The 10334-nt window shown below is 45.0% G+C and overlaps 1 pseudogene; it reads left to right on the top strand.

Moving 5' to 3' along the window:
• Positions 1–7168: 7168 nt before the first annotated feature.
• LOC120044772 lies at positions 7169–9467 on the top strand (annotated as a pseudogene).
• Positions 9468–10334: the final 867 nt, after the last annotated feature.

The following is a 10334-nucleotide window of genomic DNA, read 5'->3' as shown; positions in this document are numbered from 1 at the left end:
TTGAGATAGAAGCTGTTTTTCAGTCTCTCAGTCCCAGCTTTGATGCACCTGTACTGACCTCACCTTCTGGATGATAGCGGAGTGAACAGGCAGTGGCTCGGGTGGTTGTTGTCCTTGATGATCTTTTTGGCCTTCCTGTGACATCGGGTGCTGTAGGTGTCCTGGAGGGCAGGTAGTTTGCCCCCGGTGATGCGCTGTGCAGACCTCACTACCCTCTGGAGAGCCTTACAGTTGTGGGCGGAGCAGTTGCCGTACCAGGCGGTGATACAGCCCGACAGGATGCTCTTGATTGTGCATCTGTAAAAGTTTGTGACTGTTTTTGGTGACAAGCCAAATTTCTTCAGCCTCCTGAGGTTGAGAGGCGCTGTTGCGCCTTCTTCACCACGCTGTCTGTGTGGGTGGACCATTTCAGTTTGTCCGTGATGTGTAAATACTAGGAATAGATTGTCCACCATCTATGCGTTATCCAGACAGAAAAGAGAAATAGGCAAAAGAACATTTCGATTTAGAGCAATAAAGAAATGGAATAAATTAACAGAGCAAACCAGAAACCTTTCAATATATACATTTAAATATTATTTTAAACGATTTAAATATAATACAATTCTCAAAAAAATAAAGGGAACACTTAAACAACACAATGTAACTCCAAGTCAATCACACTTCTGTGAAATCAAACTGTCCACTTAGGAAGCAACACTGATTGACAATAAATTTCACATGCTGTTGTGCAAATGGAATAGACAAAAGGTGGAAATTATAGGCAATTAGCAAGACACCCCCAATAAAGGAGTGGTTCTGCAGGTGGTGACCACAGACCACTTCTCAGTTCCTATGCTTCCTGGCTGATGTTTTGGTCACTTTTGAATGCTGGCGGTGCTTTCACTCTAGTGGTAGCATGAGACGGAGTCTACAACCCACACAAGTGGCTCAGGTAGTGCAGCTCATCCAGGATGGCACATCAATGCGAGCTGTGGCAAGAAGGTTTGCTGTGTCTGTCAGCGTAGTGTCCAGAGCATGGAGGCGCTACCAGGAGACAGGACAGTACATCAGGAGACGTGGAGGAGGCCGTAGGAGGGCAACAACCCAGCAGCAGGACCGCTACCTCCGCCTTTGTGCAAGGAGAAGCACTGCCAGAGCCCTGCAAAATGACCTCCAGCAGGCCACAAATGTGCATGTGTCTGCTCAAACGGTCAGAAACAGACTCCGTGAGGGTGGTATGAGGGCCCGACGTCCACAGGTGGGGGTTGTGCTTACAGCCCAACACCGTGCAGGACGTTTGGCATTTGCCAGAGAACACCAAGATTGGCAAATTCGCCACTGGCGCCCTGTGCTCTTCACAGATGAAAGCAGGTTCACACTGAGCACATGAGCACATGTGACAGACGTGACAGAGTCTGGAGACGCCGTGGAGAACGTTCTGCTGCCTGCAACATCCTCCAGCATGACCGGTTTGGCGGTGGGTCAGTCATGGTGTGGGGTGGCATTTCTTTGTGGGGCCGCACAGCCCTCCATGTGCTCGCCAGAGGTAGCCTGACTGCCATTATGTACCGAGATGAGATCCTCAGACCCCTTGTGAGACCATATGCTGACACATGCACATTTGTGGCCTGCTGGAGGTCATTTTGCAGGGCTCTGGCAGTGCTCCTCCTTGCACAAAGGCGGAGGTAGCGGTCCTGCTGCTGGATTGTTGCCCTCCTACGGCCTCCTCCACGTCTCCTGATGTACTGGCCTGTCTCCTGGTAGCGCCTCCATGCTCTGGACATTACGCTGACAGACACAGCAAACCTTCTTGCCACAGCTCGCATTGATGTGCCATCCTGGATGAGCTGCACTACCTGAGCCACTTGTGTGGGTTGTAGACTCCGTCTCATGCTACCACTAGAGTGAAAGCACCGCCAGCATTCAAAAGTGACCAAAACATCAGCCAGGAAGCATAGGAACTGAGAAGTGGTCTATGGTCACCACCTGCAGAACCACTCCTTTATTGGGGGTGTCTTGCTAATTGCCTATAATTTCCACCTTTTGTCTATTCCATTTGCACAACAGCATGTGAAATTTATTGTCAGTCAGTGTTGCTTCCTAAGTGGACAGTTTGATTTCACAGAAGTGTGATTGACTTGGAGTTACATTGTGTTGTTTAAGTGTTCCCTTTATTTTTTTGAGCAGTGTACATAGAAATGTTGTGGGACTATAGTAGATGAGTAATCAATATTTTTTAGATTGAGTATTTATTGGGTGATTATGTTAGTATATTATGTATGTTTGTAATAGTGTGTTATATGTGAAAATGTGTTTGTATTATAAATTGTATTTTAATGTTTAAGGACTCTTGGAAGATTAGTCCAAATGGGAACTAAAAGAGATCCAAATCAAATCAAATCCCCACTACTGTCCCGTCGATGTGGATAGGGGGGTGGTTCCCTCTGCTGTTTCCTGAAGTGCACGATCATCTCCTTTGTTTTGTTGACGTTGAGTGTAAGGTTATTTTCCTGACACCACACTCCGAGGGCCCTCACCTCCTCCCTGTAGGCCGTCTTGTCGTTGTTGGTAATCAAGCCTACCACTGTAGTGTCGTCTGAAAACTTGATGATTGAGTTGGAAGCGTGCATGGCCACGCAGTCATGGGTGAACAGGGATTACAGGAGAGGGCTGAGAACGCACCCTTGTGGGGCCCCAGTGTTGAGGATCAGCGGGGTGGAGATGTTGTTTCCTACCCTCACCACCTGGGGGGCGGCCCGTCAGAAAGTCCAGGACCCAGTTGCACAGGGCGGGGTCGAGACCCAGGGTCTCGAGCTTAATGAGGAGTTTGGAGGGTACTATGGCGTTAAATGCTGAGCTGTAATCGATGAACAGCATTCTCACATAGGTATTCCTCTTGTCCAGATGGGTTAGGGCAGTGTGCAGTGTGATTGCGATTGCGTCGTCTGTGGACCTATTGGGGCGGTAAGCAAATTGGAGTGGGTCTAGGGTGTCAGGTAGGGTGGAGGTGATATGGTCCTTGACTAGTCTCTCAAAGCACTTCATGATGACGGAAGTGAGTGCTACGGGGCGATAGTCGTTTAGCTCAGTTACCTTAGCTTTCTTGGGAACAGGAACAATGGTGGCCCTTTTGAAGCATGTGGGAACAGCAGACTGGGATAGGGATTGATTGAATATGTCCGTAAACACACCAGCCAGCTGGTCTGCGCATGCTCTGAGGACGCGGCTAGGGATGCCATTTGGGCCGGCAGCCTTGCGAGGGTTAACACGTTTAAATGTTTTACTCACGTTGGCTGCGGTGAAGGAGAGCCTGCAGGTTTTGGTAGCGGGCCGTGTCGGTGGCAATGTATTGTCCTCAAAGCGAGCAAAGAAGTTGTTTAGTTTGTCTGGGAGCTAGACATCGGGGTCCGCGACGGGGCTGGTTTTCTTTTGTAGTCCGTGATTGACTGTAGACCCTGCCACATACCTCTCGTGTCTGAGCCGTTGAATTGCGACTCTACTTTGTCTCTATACTGATACTTAGCTTGTTTGATTGCCTTGCGGAGGGAATAGCTACACTGTTTGTATTCGGTCATGTTTCAGGTCGCCTTGACCTGATTAAAAGCAGTGGTTAGCACTTTCAGTTTTGCGCGAATGCTGCCATCAATCCACGGTTTCTGGTTGGGGAAGGTTTTAATAGTCGCCGTGGGTACAACATCACCGATGCACTTGCTAATAAACTCGCTCAACGAATCAGCGTATACATCAATGTTGTTGTCCGACTCTATCCGGAACATATCCCAGTCCACGTGATCGAGGCAATCTTGAAGCGTGAAATCAGATTGGTCGGACCAGCGTTGAACAGACCTGAGCACGGGCGTTTCCTGTTTTAGTGTCTGTCTATAGGCTGGGAGCAGCAAAATGGAGTCGTGGTCAGATTTGCCGAAAGGAGGGCGAGGGAGGGCTTTGTATGCGTCGCAGAAGTTAGAGTAACAATGATCCAGAATTTTGCCAGCCAGGGTCGCGCATTCGATATGCTGATAAAATTTAGGGAGCCTCGTTTTCAGATTAGCCTTGTTAAAATCCCCAGCTACAATAAATGCAGCCTCAGGATATGTGGTTTCCAGTTTACATAGAGTCCAATGAAGTTCTTTCAGGGCCGTCGAGGTGTCTGCTTGGGGGGGATATACACGACTGTGATTATAATCGAAGAGAATTCTCTTGGTAGATAATGCGGTCGGCATTTGATTGTAAGGAATTCTAGGTCAGGTGAACAACAGGACTTGTTCCGGTATGTTGTTATGATCACACCACGACTCGTTAAACATAAGGCATACACCCCCGCCCTTCTTTTTACCAGAGAGATGTTTGTTTCTGTTGGCGCGATGCGGGAAGAAACCAGGTGCTATTGTTTATAAAACGTTTCTATAGGCTACCCCCATAACCCATACACACAAACTGAAAACATAACATGTGTCGGCTACAATTCATTGAGGTCTCAAATATCACTTTGATTTGTGTCCCCTGTAGCTAAAATGCAGCAAAGTTGGTTCCTGTTTCAGTCAAGTCTTTGGCCAGGTTCATGTGATTGGTAGACAAAAAAGTGCCTCATACAATAGTTCGCACAGTGGATGTGTCATAATAGCGGTAAAACCAGGTAATGGTTTCAATAGTTTTTTCACCATATATTTATATTTTAGAACTACTTCATATATGGTCTGTGATTCGTGTAGGCTTACCCTGGCGTGAGATTTTGATAACCGTGTAATTCTCTTTCGGACAAGGTGTCACGATCGTCATGGGAAGAAATGGACCAAAGCACAGGGTGGTACGTGTTCATTCTATTTATTTCTTTAATGAACACCAACAACAAAACAAATACGAACGTGACGTTCTGCAGGGCAAAATAACAACCAATGCAAAAATAAGAACCCACAAATGAAAGAGGGAAAAAGGACTGCCTAAGTATGATTCCCAATCAGAGACAACGATAGACAGCTGCCTCTGATTGGGAACCACACTCGGCCAAAAACAAAGAAATAGAAAACATAGAAATAAAGAAACTAGAATGCCCACCCTAGTCACACCCTGGCCTAACTAAACCTATCGATGTTACATTGAACTGGGTGAATGGAATATGAATGACAGTCATCCAATATGCTGTAATAGAAATAAGGACATGCTCATGAAACATTTTCGCGTCCTCCCTGATCTTTTATCGGCACCGACCGCCACTGGTGTAGCTATTAAGTTAAGTTTGAGCGTCTTAGCAGTACAATGTGTTCTATGCAGCTGTCAACATTCTACAAGGATAGAGCCACTTAATCCATTATATAATCATTAACCAGTTTATCCCAGATACCAGACTTCGATGAGTGATAACTCAGTTCTAGAATGTTGCCATTGATGAGAATGAATCTAAAATATTCTATTGACATTCAGAATTGCCTTTGTTTAGACATCCAGCCTGTTTTGTAGTTTCATGACCAGAGACAAATCTTCAGAGGCGGTACATGAATTCACACTGTCTTGATTTATAGGATCCTTCCCACTATATGATTGATATGTCAAGTGATAAAATCCCAAATTATCAATTAAAAGTTTATGAAAACACTGCACTTGTCCTCATGTGAAAATGACAGTTTATTCAATATTCTATAGCTCTAATGTCACCAATCAAATCAAACTTTATTTATATAGCTCATTTCTTACAACGCACGCATTTCAAGGTGTTCAAAGTCATGCATTGAAAGGCATGAGGCACTTAATATCCTTCCTCTTGGCAGGTCTTTATAGGTGACCAGGGGATTCTCTCTACCACATGAAAATGCCTCCTTGGAGCTCATAAGTGTAGCCATGCAGCCTATTTTGGCAGTTCACAATATCGGCCGTACGTATGTGGAATGCTAGTGGAGGAAGCCAGCCGTGCACAACCAGTTGCAGTGAGTGGAGGACCTGTACCCGGCCGAAGACTACAACCCTCTGACCCGAGAGTCCACAGAGGAAAATCTTCAGTGTCTAAGGAACAGTCTCTGAGGCAGGTTTAGTGGAATGGCATGTCTCCTTAACCTGAGGCAGAACAACTGCTAACCTCCCTGTCTGTACTGGACATTGTTAAAAAACAAGGGCACTTGTGCTACAACCGGCCGTGGCCTTGAGTCCCATAGGACGGCGCACAATTGGCCCAGCGCCGTCTGGGTTAGGGGAGGGTTTGACCGGCAGGGCTTTACTTGGCTCATTGCGCTCTAGTGACTCCTTGTGGCGGGCCCCCCAAAAAATGGGGAGAAAAAGGGGGTAAAATACAATTTTGGGGCATGCAGGCATCTTGGCTGGCATGGCATTGTCGTTGGAGCAGCAGGCGGCTATACGGCAGGCAACAGTTGGACAGCACACCAACCCCAACTGGCACACCATGAGGAGAGGGAAGTTGACGGCCAGTATTTACGGCACAGTGGATGGTGTAAAAACGATTGGAACCCTTTCTGGGTGGTTTTACTGCTAGTTTTTATGGTTATAAGGACTCACACTGGGGTACTTAATGCAGGTGATGGCTGCATGGTGCAGTTTATGAGAAGCAACGGGAGCGACTTCATCAAAAACTGCATGCAGTTAACATATTTTGTGCTTTCAAGAGAACTGGGAACTCTGAAAAATAACTTGGTCAAATCCTGACATCAGTGATCTTCAGGTCATAAAGTCGGAGGTTTAGAAATATGCCCGCGTTTCTGACTTGGAATTCCGAGTTGAATGACCATTCAAAACGATTTTCCCAGTCTGAGCTTATTTTTTTTCCAGAGTTGCCAGTTGTATTGAACGCAGTGAAGTCGGAAGTCAGAGATTTCCAAGTTCCCAGTTGTCTTGAACGCGGCAGTAGCCTAGTCGCAAGTGGGAAGATTTTAATAACCATAATGCAACACACTTTGAAGACTTGACAAAAGTGATCCGCTTGAACGCGCCCAATGATTTAGGCTACATAAATTAATGAACAATTGATGATATTTTCTTACCCCTTGCACGGTCAACAGGTTTGTTAATATTGTGAGAAAGCATTTCGGTCACCGTGTGAGCAGCGTCGACGCTCTCTTACTGAACCTTGTGCGCTATGCAGTTTGATAAAGCCTGCCTATGGTCGTATAAAATAATGATAATAAAGAAGTGTTGGAGCGCCACCTGGAGAAATACTGCTTCATCGTCTTGCTTTTTGGGTTGTCAGTAGTTACCACAGCCACGAAGTCAAAAGTGTATATCGTAAAAATGTATCAATACAAATTATAGTTTTCTGGTCTTAATTTAAGGTTAGGCATAAGGTTAGCAGTGTGGTTAGGGTTAAGGTCAGGGTTGGGTTTAAAGTCTTATTTTAAGAAAAATTGTAGAAGTTGGCGGGGGTTAGCCAATTATGTTTTTGTGGTTGTGGTAACTAGTGACGACCATCAACATGTGTGGAAATAACAACAACACGGCGAGCCGGGGGCTCACCTACGATGGTTGTAATCTTTTCAGACAAACACCACCAGTGTTATCAACGCTAACATGCAAAAGCAAAACATACGATCTAAAGAGGGTAACCCAGGACTCAGAGGTAAGTGGGCTACAAAACATCGTCGCAGTATTACACGCTAGCTAGCTGTTACTACGCAGTTACAAGTTCATCCATGCCAGCACGCCCAAGTAGACTAAATTGTTGCTTGTTGGCACAAAAAAACATAGAAATTAGTCAACCGGACAAGTTATTGAACAACATTTTATGCAGGATGAATAAAGAACATAATAATAAATATGTATGTGATCCTTTTTGATGACATGTCGTTTGTACTCTAGTTTATAATCTGTTTTGGTTGTGTCCAACCAAAGACTAACGATGTCAATGCTCTTTGGTAGAATATGCTTTTATCACCACATACACCTTTAATCCTGCAAATTAGCCCATAGTTATTTGTAGACGCACAGTCAATTTAATGCTGCATATGCCATAGACAGGATGTGGTTGTCTCTGGGGTGGAGCTAAACCTTTATTGACTGATTGTAATGACTCTTATCTTCTAGATTTTGTAGCCAGCTTCATCAGGACCAAAATTGAAATCAAGTCATGAGAGGATGAATACAGTGTTGCCAACTCCTCAGTAAGGGAAGTAGCTATTGGCTGTCCTAAAAGTCGCTAAATGACGCCATCGCCTAATTTGCATAATTGGCCATGTGCATGTAATTGTGATGGACGCTGTAGGAATAATGTCATGGGAGAGACAAAAAGTGAGTAAAAAACACCCTAAATATGTTTAGAACTGCAAATTAACTTCTGTTATTCTTGTTTTTTTAAATGTCACAATTCCATCTAAATGGACCAAAAAGAGACAATAGAAAAAACTGTCAATAGCATTGTGAGAAAATTATGGTAACTAGTCTGGCCCTAATTCGTTTAAAAAACATTTTTTTTATGTAAACCAAGGCGGGATCAGCCAGCAGCGGCTTCCCGCATGCGCGATTCATTTGCAGTCTGGACGCGAAGGAGTTAACATCTCCTGCTCTGACTGCTGTGTGAGTACTGGGCCGTCTGTGAGTGTTTTGGGACGGGGGTGGGGCCCACGGCAGCATATATAGCGACGGAGTCGCTAAATTGGCAACACTGGATGAATGGCTACAGCCAGTGCATATCACACCCCCCAAAGACTGATGTTATTGGTGTTGTTTGTACTCTGCAGCCACATACCTGTGAATGCATGTACATCAAACTGGCCATGGCAGTTCACACTTCAGTGTCACACACAGGCATGAACTCATCAGCCCTTCAAGGATAATTAACATATTGGTATTACTAAAACATGCATAATAATTTGTAGCCCTGTAATATTATTGATTATCCGTAATGATCTCTCCTTGTAACATGAATGTTGCCCTCCAGCTCTTGAATGTATTTTAAGTTGGGAAATGTTTCCAATCTATTTTGGAGGCCTTGGACCCCCTCACATTGTCATAGATGTTGAAACACAGCATTTGCAAGGCACATGCTAGTGTGGGTATAGTTGCGTCTGTGGACACAGATTAAGTTGAAGTGGAACCTCCCTGTTTCAAAAAAATTTCTCCCTACTGAACACAACCGTATCGTGATTCTGCCCCTGTAGGAACGTTGCTGTTCTACCAGCTAGGCCTGCTTTATGGCGGCGTGGTGGAACATGACTTACACCCAGCGCTCTCTGGGATATTAACCTGGTTTCCCTGCTTATGCTGGCTCCCTTCATGAAGCACCCTTTGAAGGCTGTGCTGAAGGGGGTCACCAACGATCCCATGGACTTCTCGGTGATACCGTGTTCCTTTCCTACCTTAAGTACTTTGTGAAAACTGCTGGCGTAAAAATGTCTTTATAAATAGATATGACTGATTATATCTGCCTGCTGAAAGGATGATATTGGTTGTGTTCCAATTCTTCCCCCTTCTCTCAGAAGTGTGCACTCGTAGAGAATCGGATTGCAGCTATTATTTTTACTCTGTCCCTCAACGAGAAAATTGTTTAGAGATGATTCGTTGAGGAAACTTCTGTAGCCTGGTGTCCTTGATCAACCATATCTAAACTATTCGGTATCACCAAAATAACGTTTCCAGTCAACAGAGGCATACCCAAGTGGCGCAGCGGTCTAAAGGCACTGCAATGCTAGACGTGTCACTACAGACCCTGGTTCGTTCCCAGGCTTTGTCACAACCGGCCGTGATCGGGAGTCCCATAGGGCGGCCCACAATTGGCCCAGGGTTGTCTGGCATAGGGGAGGGTTTGCCCGGGGGGTAGGCCATCATTGTAATTAAGAATTTGTTTTTAACTGGTTTGCCTAGTTAAATAAAAAAACATTTTTTTTTAAATGTATCTCTAGGAACAATACTTTCGATTCGACATGTTGAATGTGTCCTCCCATTTTCCACCTGTGGGCTGCAATTGTATTCCATTCTAGACCACGCAGTCACGCGAGAGTAAACTACAACGTAATCTCCCACTTCTACAAATGGAAAATGGGAGACCTTGGATAAACGCTTAGTTTAGCGCAGAAAACGTGGTAATTAAAATATGTCGAACATTGGACTGTTGAACACTACAGCTCCCTACTACATCGCACAGTTCAGGCTTGAACTAATTTATCTCTACAGAAACTGCGCATTGAGCTCACTGAAATAAGAAATTAACAAAATGGAATTAAAATAATTGAACCGACGTCGGTCTACTGATTGAGACAAGATCAAGTCTATCAGCCCAACAGATGTCTCCTTATAGCGCGAGCGCACTGCCTGCTCCACTGACCTGTTGCTGGCTTTAGCCCATGGGTCTCCAACAGGTAGCCCATCAATTGGCTGCCAATTATCAAATAAAATGATCTTGTCCATATCTCATATAA

The sequence above is a fragment of the Salvelinus namaycush genome, chromosome 3 (assembly GCF_016432855.1).
Source record: "Salvelinus namaycush isolate Seneca chromosome 3, SaNama_1.0, whole genome shotgun sequence".
Lineage (NCBI taxonomy): Eukaryota > Metazoa > Chordata > Actinopteri > Salmoniformes > Salmonidae > Salvelinus > Salvelinus namaycush.
This window is presented reverse-complemented; position numbering and strand designations above follow the sequence as displayed.